This window comes from Rattus norvegicus, chromosome 14 (assembly GCF_021556685.1).
Source record: "Rattus norvegicus strain SHRSP/BbbUtx chromosome 14, alternate assembly SHRSP_T2T, whole genome shotgun sequence".
NCBI lineage: Eukaryota > Metazoa > Chordata > Mammalia > Rodentia > Muridae > Rattus > Rattus norvegicus.
Genome location: NC_141547.1, coordinates 26407296 through 26423504, shown reverse-complemented (window position 1 = coordinate 26423504; position 16209 = coordinate 26407296).

The window sequence follows — 16209 nt, the reverse complement described above, 5'->3', positions numbered from 1 at the left end:
CAAACCAGACACACTCAAACCAATAGAAGAAAAACTAGGGAAGCATCTGGAACACATGGGCACTGGAAAAAATTTCCTAAACAAAACACCAATGGCTTACGCTCTAAGATCAAGAATCGACAAATGGGATCTCATAAAACTGCAAACCTTCTGTAAGGCAAAGGACACTGTGGTTAGGACAAAACGGCAACCAACAGATTGGGAAAAGATCTTTACCAATCCTACAACAGATAGAGGCCTTATATCCAAAATATACAAAGAACTCAAGAAGTTAGACCACACGGAAACAAATAACCCTATTAAAAAATGGGGTTCAGAGCTAAACAGAGAATTCACAGCTGAGGAATGCCGAATGGCTGAGAAACACCTAAAGAAATGTTCAACATCTTTAGTCATAAGGGAAATGCAAATCAAAACAACCCTGAGATTTCACCTCACACCAGTGAGAATGGCTAAGATCAAAAATTCAAGGGACAACAGATGCTGGCGAGGATGTGGAGAAAGAGGAACACTCCACCATTGTTGGTGGGATTGCAAACTGGTACAACCATTCTGAAAATCAGTCTGGAGGTTCCTCAGAAAATTGGACATTGAACTGCCTGAGGATCCAGCTATACCTCTCTTGGGCATATACCCAAAAGATGCCCCAACATATAAAAAAGACATGTGCTCCACTATGTTCATTGCAGCCTTATTTATAATAGCCAGAAGCTGGAAAGAACCCAGATGCCCTTCAACAGAGGAATGGATACAGAAAATGTGGTACATCTACACAATGGAATATTACTCAGCTATCAAAAACAACGACTTTATGAAATTCGTAGGCAAATGGTTGGAACTGGAAAACATCATCCTGAGTGAGCTAACCCAATCACAGAAAGACATACATGGTATGCACTCATTGATAAGTGGCTATTAGCCCAAATGCTTGAATTACCCTAGATGCCTAGAACAAATGAAACTCAAGATGGATGATCAAAATGTGAATGCTTCACTCCTTCTTTAAAAGGGGAGCAAGAATCCCCTTGGCAGGGAAGAGAGAGGCAAAGATTAAAACAGAGACTGAAGGAACACCTATTCAGAGCCTGCCCCACATGTGGCCCATACATATACAGCCACCCAATTAGACAAGATGGATGAAGCAAAGAAGTGCAGATCGACAGGAGCCGGATGTAGATCGCTCCTGAGAGACACAGCCAGAATACAGCAAATACAGAGGCGAATGCCAGCAGCAAACCGCTGAACTGAGAATAGGACCCCGGTTGAAGGAATCAGAGAAAAGAACTGGAAGAGCTTGAAGGGGCTCGAGACCCCATATGTACAACAATGCCAAGCAACCAGAGCTTCCAGGGACTAAGCCACTACCTAAAGACTATACATGGACTGACCCTGGACTCTGACCTCATAGGTAGCAATGAATATCCTAGTAAGAGCACCAGTGGAAGGAGAAGCCCTGGGTCCTGCTAAGACTGAACCCCCAGTGAACTAGACTGGTGGGGGGAGGGCGGCAATGGGGGGAGTGTTGGGAGGGGAACACCCATAAGGAAGGGGAGGGGGGAGGGGGATGTTTGCCCGGATACCGGGAAAGGGAATAACACTCGAAATGTAAATAAGAAATACTCAAGTCAAATGTAAATAATGAAATAACCAATAAAAGATGTAAAAAAAAAGATTTTTTTAAACTATCATCTTTTTTTAACAGTATTTTTTTTTAGAATTATTTAATTTATGTATATGAGTACACTCTAGCTGTCTTCAGACACACCAGAAGAGGGCATCAGATCCCATTACAGATGGTTGTGAGCCACCATGTGGTTGCTGGGATTTGAACTCAGGACCTCTGGAAAAGCAGTCAGTGCTCTTAACCTCTGAGCCATCTCTCCAGCCCCCTTAATCTATCATCTTAATTTTGTCAAAGTTTTCCTACTAAGTTTCTTCCTCCTACAATGTAATTTGATGAAAGAGATGAGCAATTCTCCTGGGTTTTTTAAAAAGATCATAATTACCCCACTGGAGTGATAGAGACATTAACCTACCAAAAATTTATCGTGTGTATGAGAAATGCAGACATGGGGGCTAGAGCAGAGACTGAGGGACTAGCCAACCAATAATTGGTCCAACTTGAGACCCACCCCATGGGAAAGCACCAACCCCTAACACTATTAATGATACCCTGTTAAGCTTGGAGATAGGAACAAGTTATCCTCTGAGAGGATCTACCCAGCATCTGTCTCAGACAAATACAAAAACCTACAGCCAAACAATGAATGGATCTTGGGGACACTGATGGAAGAGTAGAAGGGATTGCAGGCTGCAAGGGGGATAGGGATTATATAGGAAGACCAACAGAGTCAACTATCCTGGATCCTTGGGATGTCAGAGACTGAACCATCAACCAAAGAACATACATGGGCTGGACTTAGACTCCCCACACATATGTAGTAGATGTTTAGCTTGGGCTTTATATGGGTCTTGAACAACTGGAATGAGGGCTATCCCCAAAGCTATTGCCTGTACCTGGGATATATTCTTCTAGCTGAGCTGCCTTGTCTGGTCCCAGCGGGAGATCAAGTGTCCAGCTTCACGGAGACTTGAAGTGTCAAGGTGAGGGGATACCCAGGAGGGAACCATCACCCTCTCTGAGGAGAAAGGAATGATGGGAGTAAAGATTTGGGGAGGGGCTACCAAGAGGGGCAGTGAGGGAATATATAATGAATAATTTAAAATATATATCAATAAAAGACAATAATTACCTCATATGGATTGGAGATTAGCTCTGACTTATTTCTCCACTTTTACAAAACTAGAAATGCCAACTAAAAATTATAAAATGTCAGAAATAAAAGCAATTATTTAAAAACAATATTTACATATACATAGGATTTTAAATATACATAAATATATAAATAGTTTTAAATTTAAAAACTAAATTATGTATGTTTCTACAGGTTATGCACATTTGTCAGACATTTTATTAGTCAATTGACATTAAGAATATAAGTACACCTTACTGATTTTCTTTATCATAATTATGATTAGATATTAGAAGAAAAAAATACCTGGATTCTTTGAAGCAAACTTGTTACATAAACTACAACTATGAGTAGGTAGAAAGAACATTTGTTGACATGAAGCTGAAAGAGATGAACTATTGGCCCCTAGATGAGGGTGACTGAGAGAAAGGAGCCTTTTTCAGTACTGAGAAATCTGTTCTTTTCTCTCTGTGTGCCCAAAGCTCTCATGAACCAGCATACCAGCATTTCAACATTTTCAATGACTGGGGCTCAGGTAACAGAATATGATCTCAAGACAACACAAAGGTACAGAATTTGTAAGTTATCGATGGATATGATACAGATATAATAATGTCCTCAGGACATTTAGTCTCATGGTTTTCTCTATTTAAATATTATTAGTTTGTTATAACCTAAGGAAACTGCTTTTAAAGCTGTTCTTTTATGAAATTTTGACACTAAATACTTAGATATAGTAATTGATCCGTGTTTCAGTGCTTTCCTAGGAAGACATTAATGAAAGATCTATTCAACCTCAATAAAAAGGGAACGAACAGAGCAAAAGAAAAGAGTCTTCTAAGCCTAGTTTTGTGAAAAAAAATGAGTCCATTGATATTGCACAATGGGACAGCTCCTGGGTACCTTCCCCACCTAGGATTCCTATTCCCCAGTCAATTTGCTCAAACCCCATAAAATTTAGGACCACATGTCATAGGGCAAGAATCTGTGGTACTGGGATTTCATGTGTCATCATGGACATCTGTTTAGCTGTCTGCTGCATTGTTCTGCTAATTGTGTTAATTGAGTAAAAGCCAGAATTTCTTGTCAGTCTTCATAGTTATGTTTCAAGATGATAAAGGCCATATCAAACCAAGAGGTAATAGCTACTTTTTAATCAATGAATGCCAAAGAGAATGATCAATAATATTCTTCATGGCAAAGTCTTATAAGCTTGCTAAATTGGATACATAGGCAGATCCATTTGTATTTTCCACAGTGTCAGAATTTATTGAATATTAATAAATTCTCATTTAACAAGGGTTTTTTTTTGCTGCTGTCCTGAGTTAATTTGATATTATAAGTGTTGTTATTCACAAAATATTTTAATTGTGATTTTAGTTTCTAATAAGTCCCTGGCCATATATTTAGCATATATACATATATATATATACATATATAATGTCTACATAGATATCTATATACTCTATATCTATCTACTATCTATCTATCTATCTATCTATCTATCTATCTATCTATCTATCTATCTATCTATGTATATATCATCTATCTATCTTTCTATCTTTCTATTTATCTGACTACGAAAGGATTAATGAGACCACAGAATTTAGAACCCTGTTGACCTGGGACAGTGAGTTGGGATCATCACTGCTAGTGGCCAGATAAGCTATGAATGAACCCAATTGCAGAGCATGTGGAATTACTCATAGGCAAGTTGGTACAATGCATGTTGAGGGAGTAGATCTGGACAATCAGAGTGGGCTGTGTCAAACAGCGAAGAGTATGCCGAGGAGTGCCTACAGATTCATCGAATGGTTAGATGAGACACTAGTGATGTTGCCACTGATGGTGTTAGGTATTTCTTCTTTTCTGTGATCCAGGTGAGAGGGCTCTAGAATTCATTAGCATTGTGAATTAAAAAAAATTTCACAGGGAAGTTTTAAACTATTGATTCATGATTAAGATATAAATATGACTATGTGGTTGTCATTTGCATTCATAATTTCACAGGTATTACCTGTTTTATTTGAATGAATATATAATTTACTAGTTTATACTTCAGGTCACTCAGTGCTGAAGTGTCACAGCCCGCCTTTCAAAACGTACTCTCCATCACCATGGTACACATGACTGTATCTGCTACAAGAACAATGAATGGGAGATGGTTCTAATCAACCTGATTAGATTGAGACATTGCTAACAGTACTCATCAAATTTCAGTATTCACCAAAATATATTGTAGATGAGGTAAGCAGTTGCCATGCATAGAAAGAGCATTCGTTATATGTGAACACTGAATTGGGAGAAAGCATACATGTTTTAATTCTTAGATTAGTGCTATCTGAGGAACTCACACCTCAGAAAATCAAGTGATCAAATCCAAATCACAGAGGGGATTTAATCTTTTGCTGTCTGGCTGATGACATCCATGGGGAGACTATGCCACATCCTCAGGCTAAAAGCTTAGATCTTTTGTTTGTTGAGAAATACAGTATTTTAATGCTACCTGGTTGTGACAGAAAAGGAGATGAGAAAGAACAGACTCACTCAATTCATGTTAATAAAACAAACATATAGAATGCAGATAATTTGACTCATGTGTAATTATATTCTCTTGCCAAACATAGCCCTCCACTTCATCCGTGGCTAATAAGTTTGCATTTGTGAAGACCCTCACTCTTCAAACTGTCCTTCAATTTTAATTTTATCCCATGTTCCCTTGAAGTGCTGAATTCTGAAGGATCCTGAATTCAGCCAAAACAACCCATTTATAGTTTGTTCATTGTGAATCAAACTTCCACTACTCAGTGTGAGACTTTTGTCTCATCAGCGGTAACAGGGAGAGGGGAAAGTACCAACCAACATAAAAATTGGAATGGTCCCGGGTAATAACTTTGTACTTTATCCCTCCAGCTACTCTAAGTGATAAAGGTGGACCCCCAGGAGTCAGGATGAGTCCTCATCTATCTTAATCCTCTTTGACAGCATAATATGTGTTTCTCTAGGCTATATACTACTTATATTACCAAAAGTTGATTTTGTGCTTGAGGAAAGTACTGGAAAGAAAAAGTAAAGTTACTGTGTTGCTGCTTTCCTATATTTTATTTAATCTAATGTAATTGTAATTCCACGTACCACCAAAACAAGGCTGCAAAGGTCGGGTTTGCTTTTATAAACTGAAGATTGTTTACTTTAAAGAGTTTTCCATGCAATGCCTTTTTTCAAAGAGGAAGCTGGCTATAACAACACACTGTACCTCACTCCCAGCTGTTTATAATGACTGTATGAGTTTCAGTGTTTTCTCTCCGTGAAATTAAACATTTTTAAAGGTAACAACTCAGTCACACAGGGTTTTTTTTAAAGACATTTATGGAGAAAGGAAAATTGTGTAAGACTATAAATACTGGAATATTAATTGTAAACATTAAAAACTTTTGCAAAGTAATCTCAAAAGACTATATTTTGAACAGTCATTTTTTTAATCTTGGGGAGCCCATGTGTTCTGACTTCAGATTTTAAAATACATTTTCAGTAAACACCACTTAGCACCTGGTTAAAGGATGTATCTAATCATCTTAGTGCTTTATTTTAGCCCTAAAAATGTATTATATATTGTTATAAGAAATTGGCTTTTGTTTGGAATTGAGACTTTTTATATAGTATATAACTGTTGTAACAGATTTTATATACATACATATGTGTATATATATAGTCATATTGAAAAGATGTATATGAAAGTTTCAGTCTATAAATTGTCTTATATTTCCATTACTATTTCTCATACACAGATCTATGTATCTATTTTTATATCACCTATACCCATAATTCGCTCTCTGTATCTGTATAAAAATCTCAAGTGATGTCTATGCAGTCTTTAGATCTCTAACTCATTTTTATCTTTGTTGAGGATAACAAACTTCTTTCTCCTGGGCTGGTTTTACTCCCTATTAGCATCTTTGCTCAGCAGATAAACTATAGCTCTGGCATCTTGAACATCTTGGGGTCTCCAAGGCAACTTCAATGTTACAGTGTCTTATTTCAATGTCTGGGATCCACACATGATCTTCTGAGTTCCTCCAAAGGGCTGGTGTTACTTCTCCAAGTCTAGCTCTCTAAGCTCAGGTTGATCCATTCCACTGCTGCTGTTCTTGGTGATCAGCCCATGGTATTGGCATCTCCAGTACACTGGAGTTTTCTGTTGCAATTAGGCTTCAGCAGTAGCCTCTCAGAAGATCTCTTCTTGGGACCAAACCTCAAATTGTTTGCATGACCCCTTAGGTCCTGAACCATCAACTGCAAGTGAAGCTGCACATTCACCAATGACTGTCCATGGCCTCTCACAGTGCCAAGCCTCAACTGGTCTTCAAGACCCCTTCATACCTTCAAAACAAATATCACCTGGGAGACTCTTACATATTACCAAGTTCAGCTGCAACACGAGGTATAAATTTGGCTATCTCTTGAACACAGCTTCTTTGTGTTCTTAGAAAACACATCCTAGATGATTTCACCTCAGGGATGCTGGCCTCTTCTTAATCATTGCTAATTTCTTAGCTCCAGCTTACCAGCATCAATTGTCCCACTAGTCCCTTCTGTTTTTCTCTAAAGTCAGAGCCACATGGCCTAATCGCCCAAGTTCTGCTGCTTACAGAAGTTGGAACATGGCACCCTTGTTTTATTAAAGTATCACCAACTTTCTGTTTTCCAACTCCTTCGTTGCCTAAGCTTGGCTGTCCTAAAACTTGATCCAGAACAAGAGATCTGCAGACCTGTTTCCTAAACACTGAGATTAAAGGTGTGGTCCACCAAGCCTGGATTTAAGTTTTTCTTCACCTAGAACTTGCTCTGTTGTAGGCTGGTCTTGAACTCAGATATCTGCTTGTCTTGGCTTCCTGGGATTAAAGTCTTGTACTACCATGCCTGAACCTAAATTTAGCTGGGTGAAATCTTGCCAAAAGGTTACTTAATTACTCTCTTAATTCAATTTAATATCCTGGAATGCAGGATTCTGATCCATTTCACTTCCTGGTATTCATTTAATACTAAAAGTGTATATTTTATCTTTTTCCTTTCTCGGCTTGCTGTGTTTGTTCAAAATGCTCTTCATCAGACTTAACCAGAGAACAAAGTCTCTGTTGGGCCTTTGTGAAACTGTCTTTGTTGATACAATGCATATAAATCTCTTTACCTTACTCTCAGGTAGTTTTTTCAGACATTGACAAAAAGCAGTCATGTTCTTCATCAAAACGTCATAAAAACAGTCTTTCAGTCACCTATTAAAGTTGTTCCCCACTGAAATCTCTTGAGCCAGTAGGCCTATACCTTTTGTATGACCCTCAGCACCACTGTCATTCATATTTTTACTAGGATGGCCCATTAAACTCTACTTAAATCATTCCATGACTTTCCAAATCCACATTCTTCCAAAGAAACACATAGTAAGGCTTATCATAGCAATCCCCCAGTCCCTGGTACCAACTTTTCTCTTAGGGTTTTACTGCTGTAAACAGACACCATGACTAAGGCAAGTCTTATATAGGACAAGATATATTTGGGGTTGGCTTAAAGGTTCAGAGTTTCAGTCCATTATCATCAAGGTACAAGCTTGGTGGCATCTAGGCAGGCAACATGCATGCAGGCAGAGCTGAGAGTTCTACATTTTCTACTGAAGGTTGCTAGTGGAAGACTGACTTCCAGGCAGCTAGAGTGAATATTTTATAGCTCATACCCACAGAAAAACACCTATTCCAACAGGGCCACACCTTCTGATAGTGACACTGCCTGGGCCAAGCATATTCAATCCATCACAATGGTTCTGGAGGGAGAGACAATCAATGTTTTAGGTGATGTTCCTCATGTCCTAGTCAATGGCCCCACATCATATTCATAGCTGGAGCACTAACTTTAAAAATAATGGAAAAAGGAAGTTGAGATGTCGAAATGATAGGAGCTTGGATAGGATTAAGATACACTGTGTATATGTATAAAGTTTTAAAAAATTAAAAAAATGAGTCAGGCTGCAAGAACCAAGACACACCAACACACCCACACAAACATAACTTGCGCTACACTCTGAAGTTCTTCTGAATTATGTACTATGTGAAACATACTAATATCTCATTTGTATTAATTAAGGAATTTGAATGATTTAATTTTACATAAAATCATATGTGAATCATAAATGGAAAATAAGTTTTGCTTCAATATAATTCAATTTGGTTCTAATCTCTTTCCGGGTAAAATATCCATGAGCATTTAATTCCCTTAACTGAAGTGGCACACATATTGTAGCCTACTCATAGCCTCTTGTATATCTTAAGAATTTCTATATTACTTAAATCCCATATATACTACACAGTCTACAGAAATGATTTATGCTGCATAATCAGAAGGCAATGATGGGAGAAACGTGTGTGTATATGCATTATAGGATCAATTTGTTTTTAATTGTTCTCATTCTTGATTATAGTTATGGATACACATGATCTTTTGGACAATGTTGACAATATCATTAATAATAAACTTATTGCATGTCTCTTCTGTTTTAGGGGATGATAATGACAGGTTTAAAATTACACACACATAAAATACCTAGAAACATTGAAATAAACAATTATATTTACTACTAATAACAAAACAAGAACATAAGAGAAGACTATGTTCATATCTAATTGCTGCTTAAAATTATACTGATTATAATTTTTATAATAAATGTAATTAATATATTAATTATATATGATATGTATATTAATTATATATATGATATATATCTACATATCATGTATGCCTGTGTTCTGCTAATTAACTGAGCGTAGAATTAGATAATCCTGGTTTATTCAGGTAGACCGAATCATAAGTGTTCCTGCGGGCAATGTAGGGATGACAATATTTGAGTGTACTGATATGCAAAAGTTAATTTCTCCTTTTGTTCTTTTGTAAAAAAAAAATGATAATGTGCCACAAAAGCCCAGTGAAATTTAGTTTTAAGGATTGTAAAATAAGTGTCAAATACTTACCATGTAGTATAATTCTGTCTTAGACACACTTAGATAATAAATATTGTGTAATATTCTAGTTGTCACTGTTTCATTTTAATCTGAGTATTTCTATTTGCTCCCCATTCTATGAAAACAACTACTTCTCCTACTCAGAGTTCTTATGTCTAGAATAATGGTAAAGGATTAGGGGGGTGATGGAGAGATCCCTCAGTGTTTACGAACACTTGCAACTTTTGCAGAGGACTGAAGTTCAGTTCCCAGCAATCACACTGTGACTGACAACCATCTGTGACTCCAGTTACAGGGGATCCAATACCCTCTTCTGATCGTCATATCTACCAGAACTCCCATATACATAAAACATGGTAAAAGCTGAGGGTAGAAACATTGATTATACTTTTCTAATTTCTGTTTTTTATTCTTCCTGCATTCTCTTCCAGAAATTCTCAAATAGTATTTGGGCAGTTCTGTTATAAATGCTCGAAATTGACTCAGAAAGGAACTAAAAAGGGAACAGCACATGTTCAGAAATGTGTGCCAGGAACCATCCAGTTGTTCGGTACCGGAAGTTCTCTCAGGGGAAAGATAAGAGAAACTAACTCTTTGGGAAACTTACACTATTTTAAGAAGATAGATGGTTGTCTTAACCCACCATGAGGGCTAATGTATGTGTCAGTGGCATTTTGCAAACAAATGAACAATGTTGCTTCTGAGGGTACTAACTAGCATACCAGGAAAGACAGCAGCAGGCCCTCACCATATAGCTAATTTATTCTCACTAGTTCCTGGATGATAAGGTGTAATTTAGGCAATCAATCAATTTTTTTCAACATTTTTAATTCCTCCATATGTCTGTAGGGATTGGTTGCTATTGTTTCATTTAGTGGCTCCATCCCATTATTTTAAGGTTAGTATCATTAGCCGCAGGCACTTGCAAAATATAAAAATGAAATGTTCAAAGAAAAGGTGACCTTCCATTTTAGAACACAGATAAATAGCAAATGAGCTCTATAACCTCCAGCATTGATGTTTCAAGGTAATTTAATAACAAGATCCTTAACTAAAGTACAGCCATACGATACTATACATCACACTTAGATGCACTCGCAGTTGTAGGAGCAATGAGTTACAGTGGCTTTTTCAATCCCACCTTATTAAGTTCAATTAATCTATCATAGATTGAAAGATACCTTGGTTTTATTCGACAATTTCAAGGCATTTGCAGTCATTAATAACACTTATATATTCATGGTTGTAGCCTGGAGAGATGGTTTTTTATTCATGTTCAAGATAATAGCTTGGATTATGTCTGGTTTTCCTGAAGGTTGATCAAAGTCAACTTGATCAAAGGGAGTGTTCGCGCGTGTGTGTATGAATGTGCAGGTGTGTGTGTGTGTGTGTGTGTGTGTGTGTGTGTGTGTGTGTGAAAAAGAGAGAGAGAGAGAGAGAGAGAGAGAGAGAGACAGAGAGAGAGAGAGAGAGAGAGAGAGAGAGAGAGAGAGAGAGAGAGAGAATGTGGGATAGTACTAAAAAGATCTTTTTGGCTTTGCAAATAATAAATTTCACCCTTATCTATCTTGATACATTTTTTCTCCGAATCCTGTTATAGCCAAGCATGTAGATACTAGAAATTTTGACATTTATATTGTGTGCAATACTTTACAGAGCCTTCTCACAGATATTAATTTTAATTTTATAGAAGCCCAGTTAACACTAAAACTGTTAGAAAGTAAGGAAGAAAATTACATGGACCAGAAACTCATCTTGATTATTTGAAGCAGCATTCCTCAAGTAGTATTTTAGTAACCCTTAAGAACTCCAATTTTGAAGTCACAGAAATGAGACTGAAACCAGCTTCTTCTTCTGTATGTTTTTGCTGGTTTTTGCTGACAATGAGTAGTTCAACTCTCTTATCCTTGTTTCCACAGTGATAAGTAAGAACACAAAAGTGTCCATCAATGGAGCTTGTATAAATTACTGTTATCAGAGGTACATATTTGCTTACTGGTGTCCAAATAAACTCTTACATTATTGAAAATGGATTTTGTGTCTAAGAAGCCTGAAGAAGGTACATCTGCATGCTTCATGTGCAAAATAAGCCGAGAACAGCTCAAGAGCTGGTACTGTCACACTTGACCATAAGGAGATAGATATCACGAGCTTCTCACAGGACAGAACTACGAACTGACTGTGGTCATATTCATCACCTACCTTTCATCAAGTTGAGGATTAGAGCATCTGACTCTGCTCTACATCAAAAGGCTCAAAGTATCTCTGCCGAATGATATTATGGGTATGCCTTTCATAATTACAATTAAGGGGGCGAATAAGCAGCCTCTGACCTTTCTCATCCAGATAAACTGGGGTTCTTCTGCAAACCACACATGTGTGGAGATAAAACATTACCAGAGAAAAATTGCACACTGTATAAAAACAACTATTTACATATTGGAAAGGAGGATAAGAGAATTTGTAGTGAGGAAATACTCATCTTTCTTGGTTCAACCGACAATCCCAAACCATTTCTCTCATCTGGAATCACAGAAATCTGGAATCACAAGTAGATAGCTTGCCTTTTGTGTGCTTAAATTTTTAAATTAAGTTTCTATTACTCCTGGCCTATTTTTCTTTTGAAATTATAAATTGAATGCTAATTTTTCTGTCTTGCGTGATTTGCTTTTTTCCCTTTTTCTCCTGTTTTCTCCTTCCTCTCCTTTCTTCCCTTTGTCACTTTTTCTTCTTCGTCTTTTAACGTTGTTTCTTTTACTGAAGGTTGGACCAGGACTCATGTGTGCTGGGCAAGGGCTCTCCTACTGAGCTGTAGTGGGCCCTTAGATTTTTTTGGTTTTAATTGTGTGACAGGTTTTTGCTAAGTTGCCTAGTCTGGCTTTGCATTTTTGTTCCTTCTGTCTCAGCCTCTCAAGTAGTTGAAATTTCAGGTCTGTGTTTTCAAGCCTAGTGAGGAGTTTTCATTCAACTGGGGTATGTTTCTTTTCATGGGTACCTGCAGGGAAATTGTGCAACAGATTTTAGTTACTCTGGAGTTCTGTGCATTAGATCCTTTATTGATTTATACTTAGAGAGGAATGAAACCTTTTCCTTGTTATGATATTACAATATGAAAATGGATCACTTAAGACAGCTCTCTATTATTAGAAAAGTTAGTTTTAGCCTATAAAGTAATAGGTGTATGCTCCCTGGAAAAAAGGAGGGTTGTGGTTTTCTTCTTGGTATTTACTGGCCTTACTTTTCTTATTCTGCTATCCCTTATGTACATCTGTTTACAAGGAGTAGGAAAAACTGTCTAATTAGAAAATGATAATCTTCACATCTAGTCCTTCAAGTATGAATTATTTTAGCTCTGTATTTACAGACATATAGTTTAGCTCTGTATTTATGGACATCCAATATGTAACTTTGGAGAAGATACTTTTCCCTACTAAAAATGTGAAGTTTCTTTAAAAGGAGACTACTAACCCCTAACATTTAGGAAAATGATCAAACAAGCCCGAGCGTCGAGGTTGTGTTTCCTAGCACTGACCATGTAGATTAGATATATTTGATTGACTAGTGGGTCTTGGTTTTATACTCTGGTGGACTAAGGGTGAAGTGAGATGCCTCTTTCTGTGATCAGACTTCTGAAATAAGCCTGGGGAACTTAGAAAGTACAATGCTAAAGACTCCATGTAAAATGAAAATAGAACCATCGGGGTTGTCAGAGGGAGCTAAATTCTGACTACATTATGCTCATCAGTTTCTTTTGAGACGCAATTTCTCATTTTAACACTCATAGTTTCTCGCTTGTTTGTTGTAGAATTCAGATAACTGATCATATCCATAATTAGAGAAAATGTGTAAGTAAACATTTATCTGTTTATTGTTTCATTGTCAATACAAATGCAATACAATACATTACAATACTATACAAACAGAACCTTTTCAACTCAACCACAGCTCTTACTTTCTATGACATGGTTTCTGGGTTGAGAATTATGCTTTTTTGCCCCAAATATAAAGAAGTTATGGCTCTAGTGTTGCATGCCTTAATCTTAGTACTTCAATGGTAGAGATAGGGTTCTATAAGTTCAAGGCTAGCCTGGTCTTCATAGTAAGCTTCATGCTACCCAACACTACATGCGCCTCACCCAAATCAAAATCAACCCTTAGGAAATCAGGGTCTCTACTACATACTACAAATATCTGGTTTAGAATATTTACTTTATATATGTATATGTGTGTATCTCATGTATCCATGAGAAAATGTTAAGCCCAGTATGAATAAATTTAACTATCAAAGTATAATTTATGCCTAGACACATATGAATATTTGCATATACAGTTAAAAAGATAAAAAGGAAGTCCTGCTCTATCTGTGTAGTAGTACTGTTGCTTCATGTAAGAACTGAGAATAAAGTTATGCACTCAGAAACACTGTCTTTGTATGTAAAAGGCAGTATAACAAGATAGCATTAATCTCTGGCATAAATCTACACTTTAGAAGCCTATTTTGTATTCTACTAGTCAGAACCCTCTCTGTATATCAAGAAATGTTCCAACATTAGTAGTCATTCATTTTTAACCTCATAAAAATGTTCTGTCATTGTTATGTATAATTTATCAAGTACATATATTCCATTAAAATGACATAACTACTTCTAAAATATTTTCCATAAAGGAACTGTAATATATATATATGTATATATATATATATATATGTATATATATATATATAATTTGTATCCTAAATTTTATGTTTTATAGTTAATGCATTGTAGTGTATGAAGCTCTAGTTAGTCATTTTTATAGATGTGTTGTATGTTATTTTGTAACAATATTACAAATGTTTTATTCATTTTATTGTCAATAATATATGTGTTGCCCCAGTAAATTGCTATTTCAAACCAGGCTGCTTTGTTAACTCATTCAAGCTACTTAACTACCACCACCACTCCCAACACCACCAGCACCACCATGACCACCAGTAGCACCATCATCATCATCACCGTGCCAACTCCTACCACCACCACTCCTACTCCCACAACCACCACCAGCAGCACCAGCAGCACACCACCACCCCCACTGCTACCACCATCACCACCACCACCACCATCACCACCATCACCACCATCACCAACACCACCACCATCACCACCACCACTACCACCACCTGCCCCTGACACCACCAGCACCAGCACCAGCACCAGCACCAGCACCAGCACCAGCACCAGCACCAGCACCAGCACCAGCACCGCCATCACCACTAACAACACTACCACCAGCTTCTCTTTATGCTTAGAAGTGTGGTCTTCTTTAGGGTATATAGTGGAGATAAAATTGCTACACCGTAAGGTGCTTTCAACTTTGTGAGTCATCCCAAACTATTCCCTATAAAATTTTAAGCAAATCTACTTTGCATTATACATCTACTTATCTTTAAATTTAAGTTGTTTTCATTTCTTTCCGACTATCTGTGATGTGACTCTCAATGTTCCGGATGCAGCATTCCTGAAGTCAAGCTTCCCTTGTCTCTCTTCATGTTTATTGGTCAGATCTGACATTGTTTTGAAGAGTTTGATCAATTGTGGGGTTAGTCACATAATTTTAGTGGTAAAACACAATTTGTCTGTGATAATTTCCACATTTTTCTAGACCTGTGGGCACTCATACAGGGCTGCATCAGACAGTCAGCTGCATAGCAACGTCAAGGAACAAACCAACTACAATGCCAAACTCATCATCGATGATACTGTTCTTACATCTAGCAGGCACTTCCAAGATCAAGGTGGGTCTCAGTTTTTCTGAAGCGTAGCACTGCCTTTCAATGGGGTCTTGAAATTCTGTATTAAAAATTAAAATTATGTAGTTTTTTCCAATAAAGTTGCCCATGATAAAACTCCACAAAGTTCTGTTCTGGTACAAAAAGTGTTGAAAAGTTCTGGCTTTCTGACTAACTTCAAGCAAAAATAGCAGGTGTAAAACATGTTTATCTAAATCTGTAAAATATTGCTTGGTGAATTTTAGGAGTGATGATGTTATAGCAGAACTAGAATGAATTAAAGCATCAGTAACTTGTAGGGACTATAGGTTTGTAAAATATGTAAACATTTTACACTGTAGTTCATGTCTTTGGCCACGATTAAATAATAAATTTAAATAATTTGGTGACTACATTCTTTCCCTGAAATTTTCTGTCAGAAAATATTTCTCTGGCATGTACAGTTAGTCTTAAGAAGTTCAGTCTACAGAATAGTAGGCTATCGTGAAGGGGAAACAAGGCTCTGAATCAGCTGCCAGTGGAAAAGCAAATCCACAGACAAACTACAGGACAGACTGAAATCATTTTAGTCACGTTCACTTGGATTGAGTCGCTCATAATGGGAGTTGAGTTCACCAGTGTCCATGATTTCTTCTTTCTCTCCAACCCCTTTTGTACTGGCCATCGTGATTTAATTCAAGTC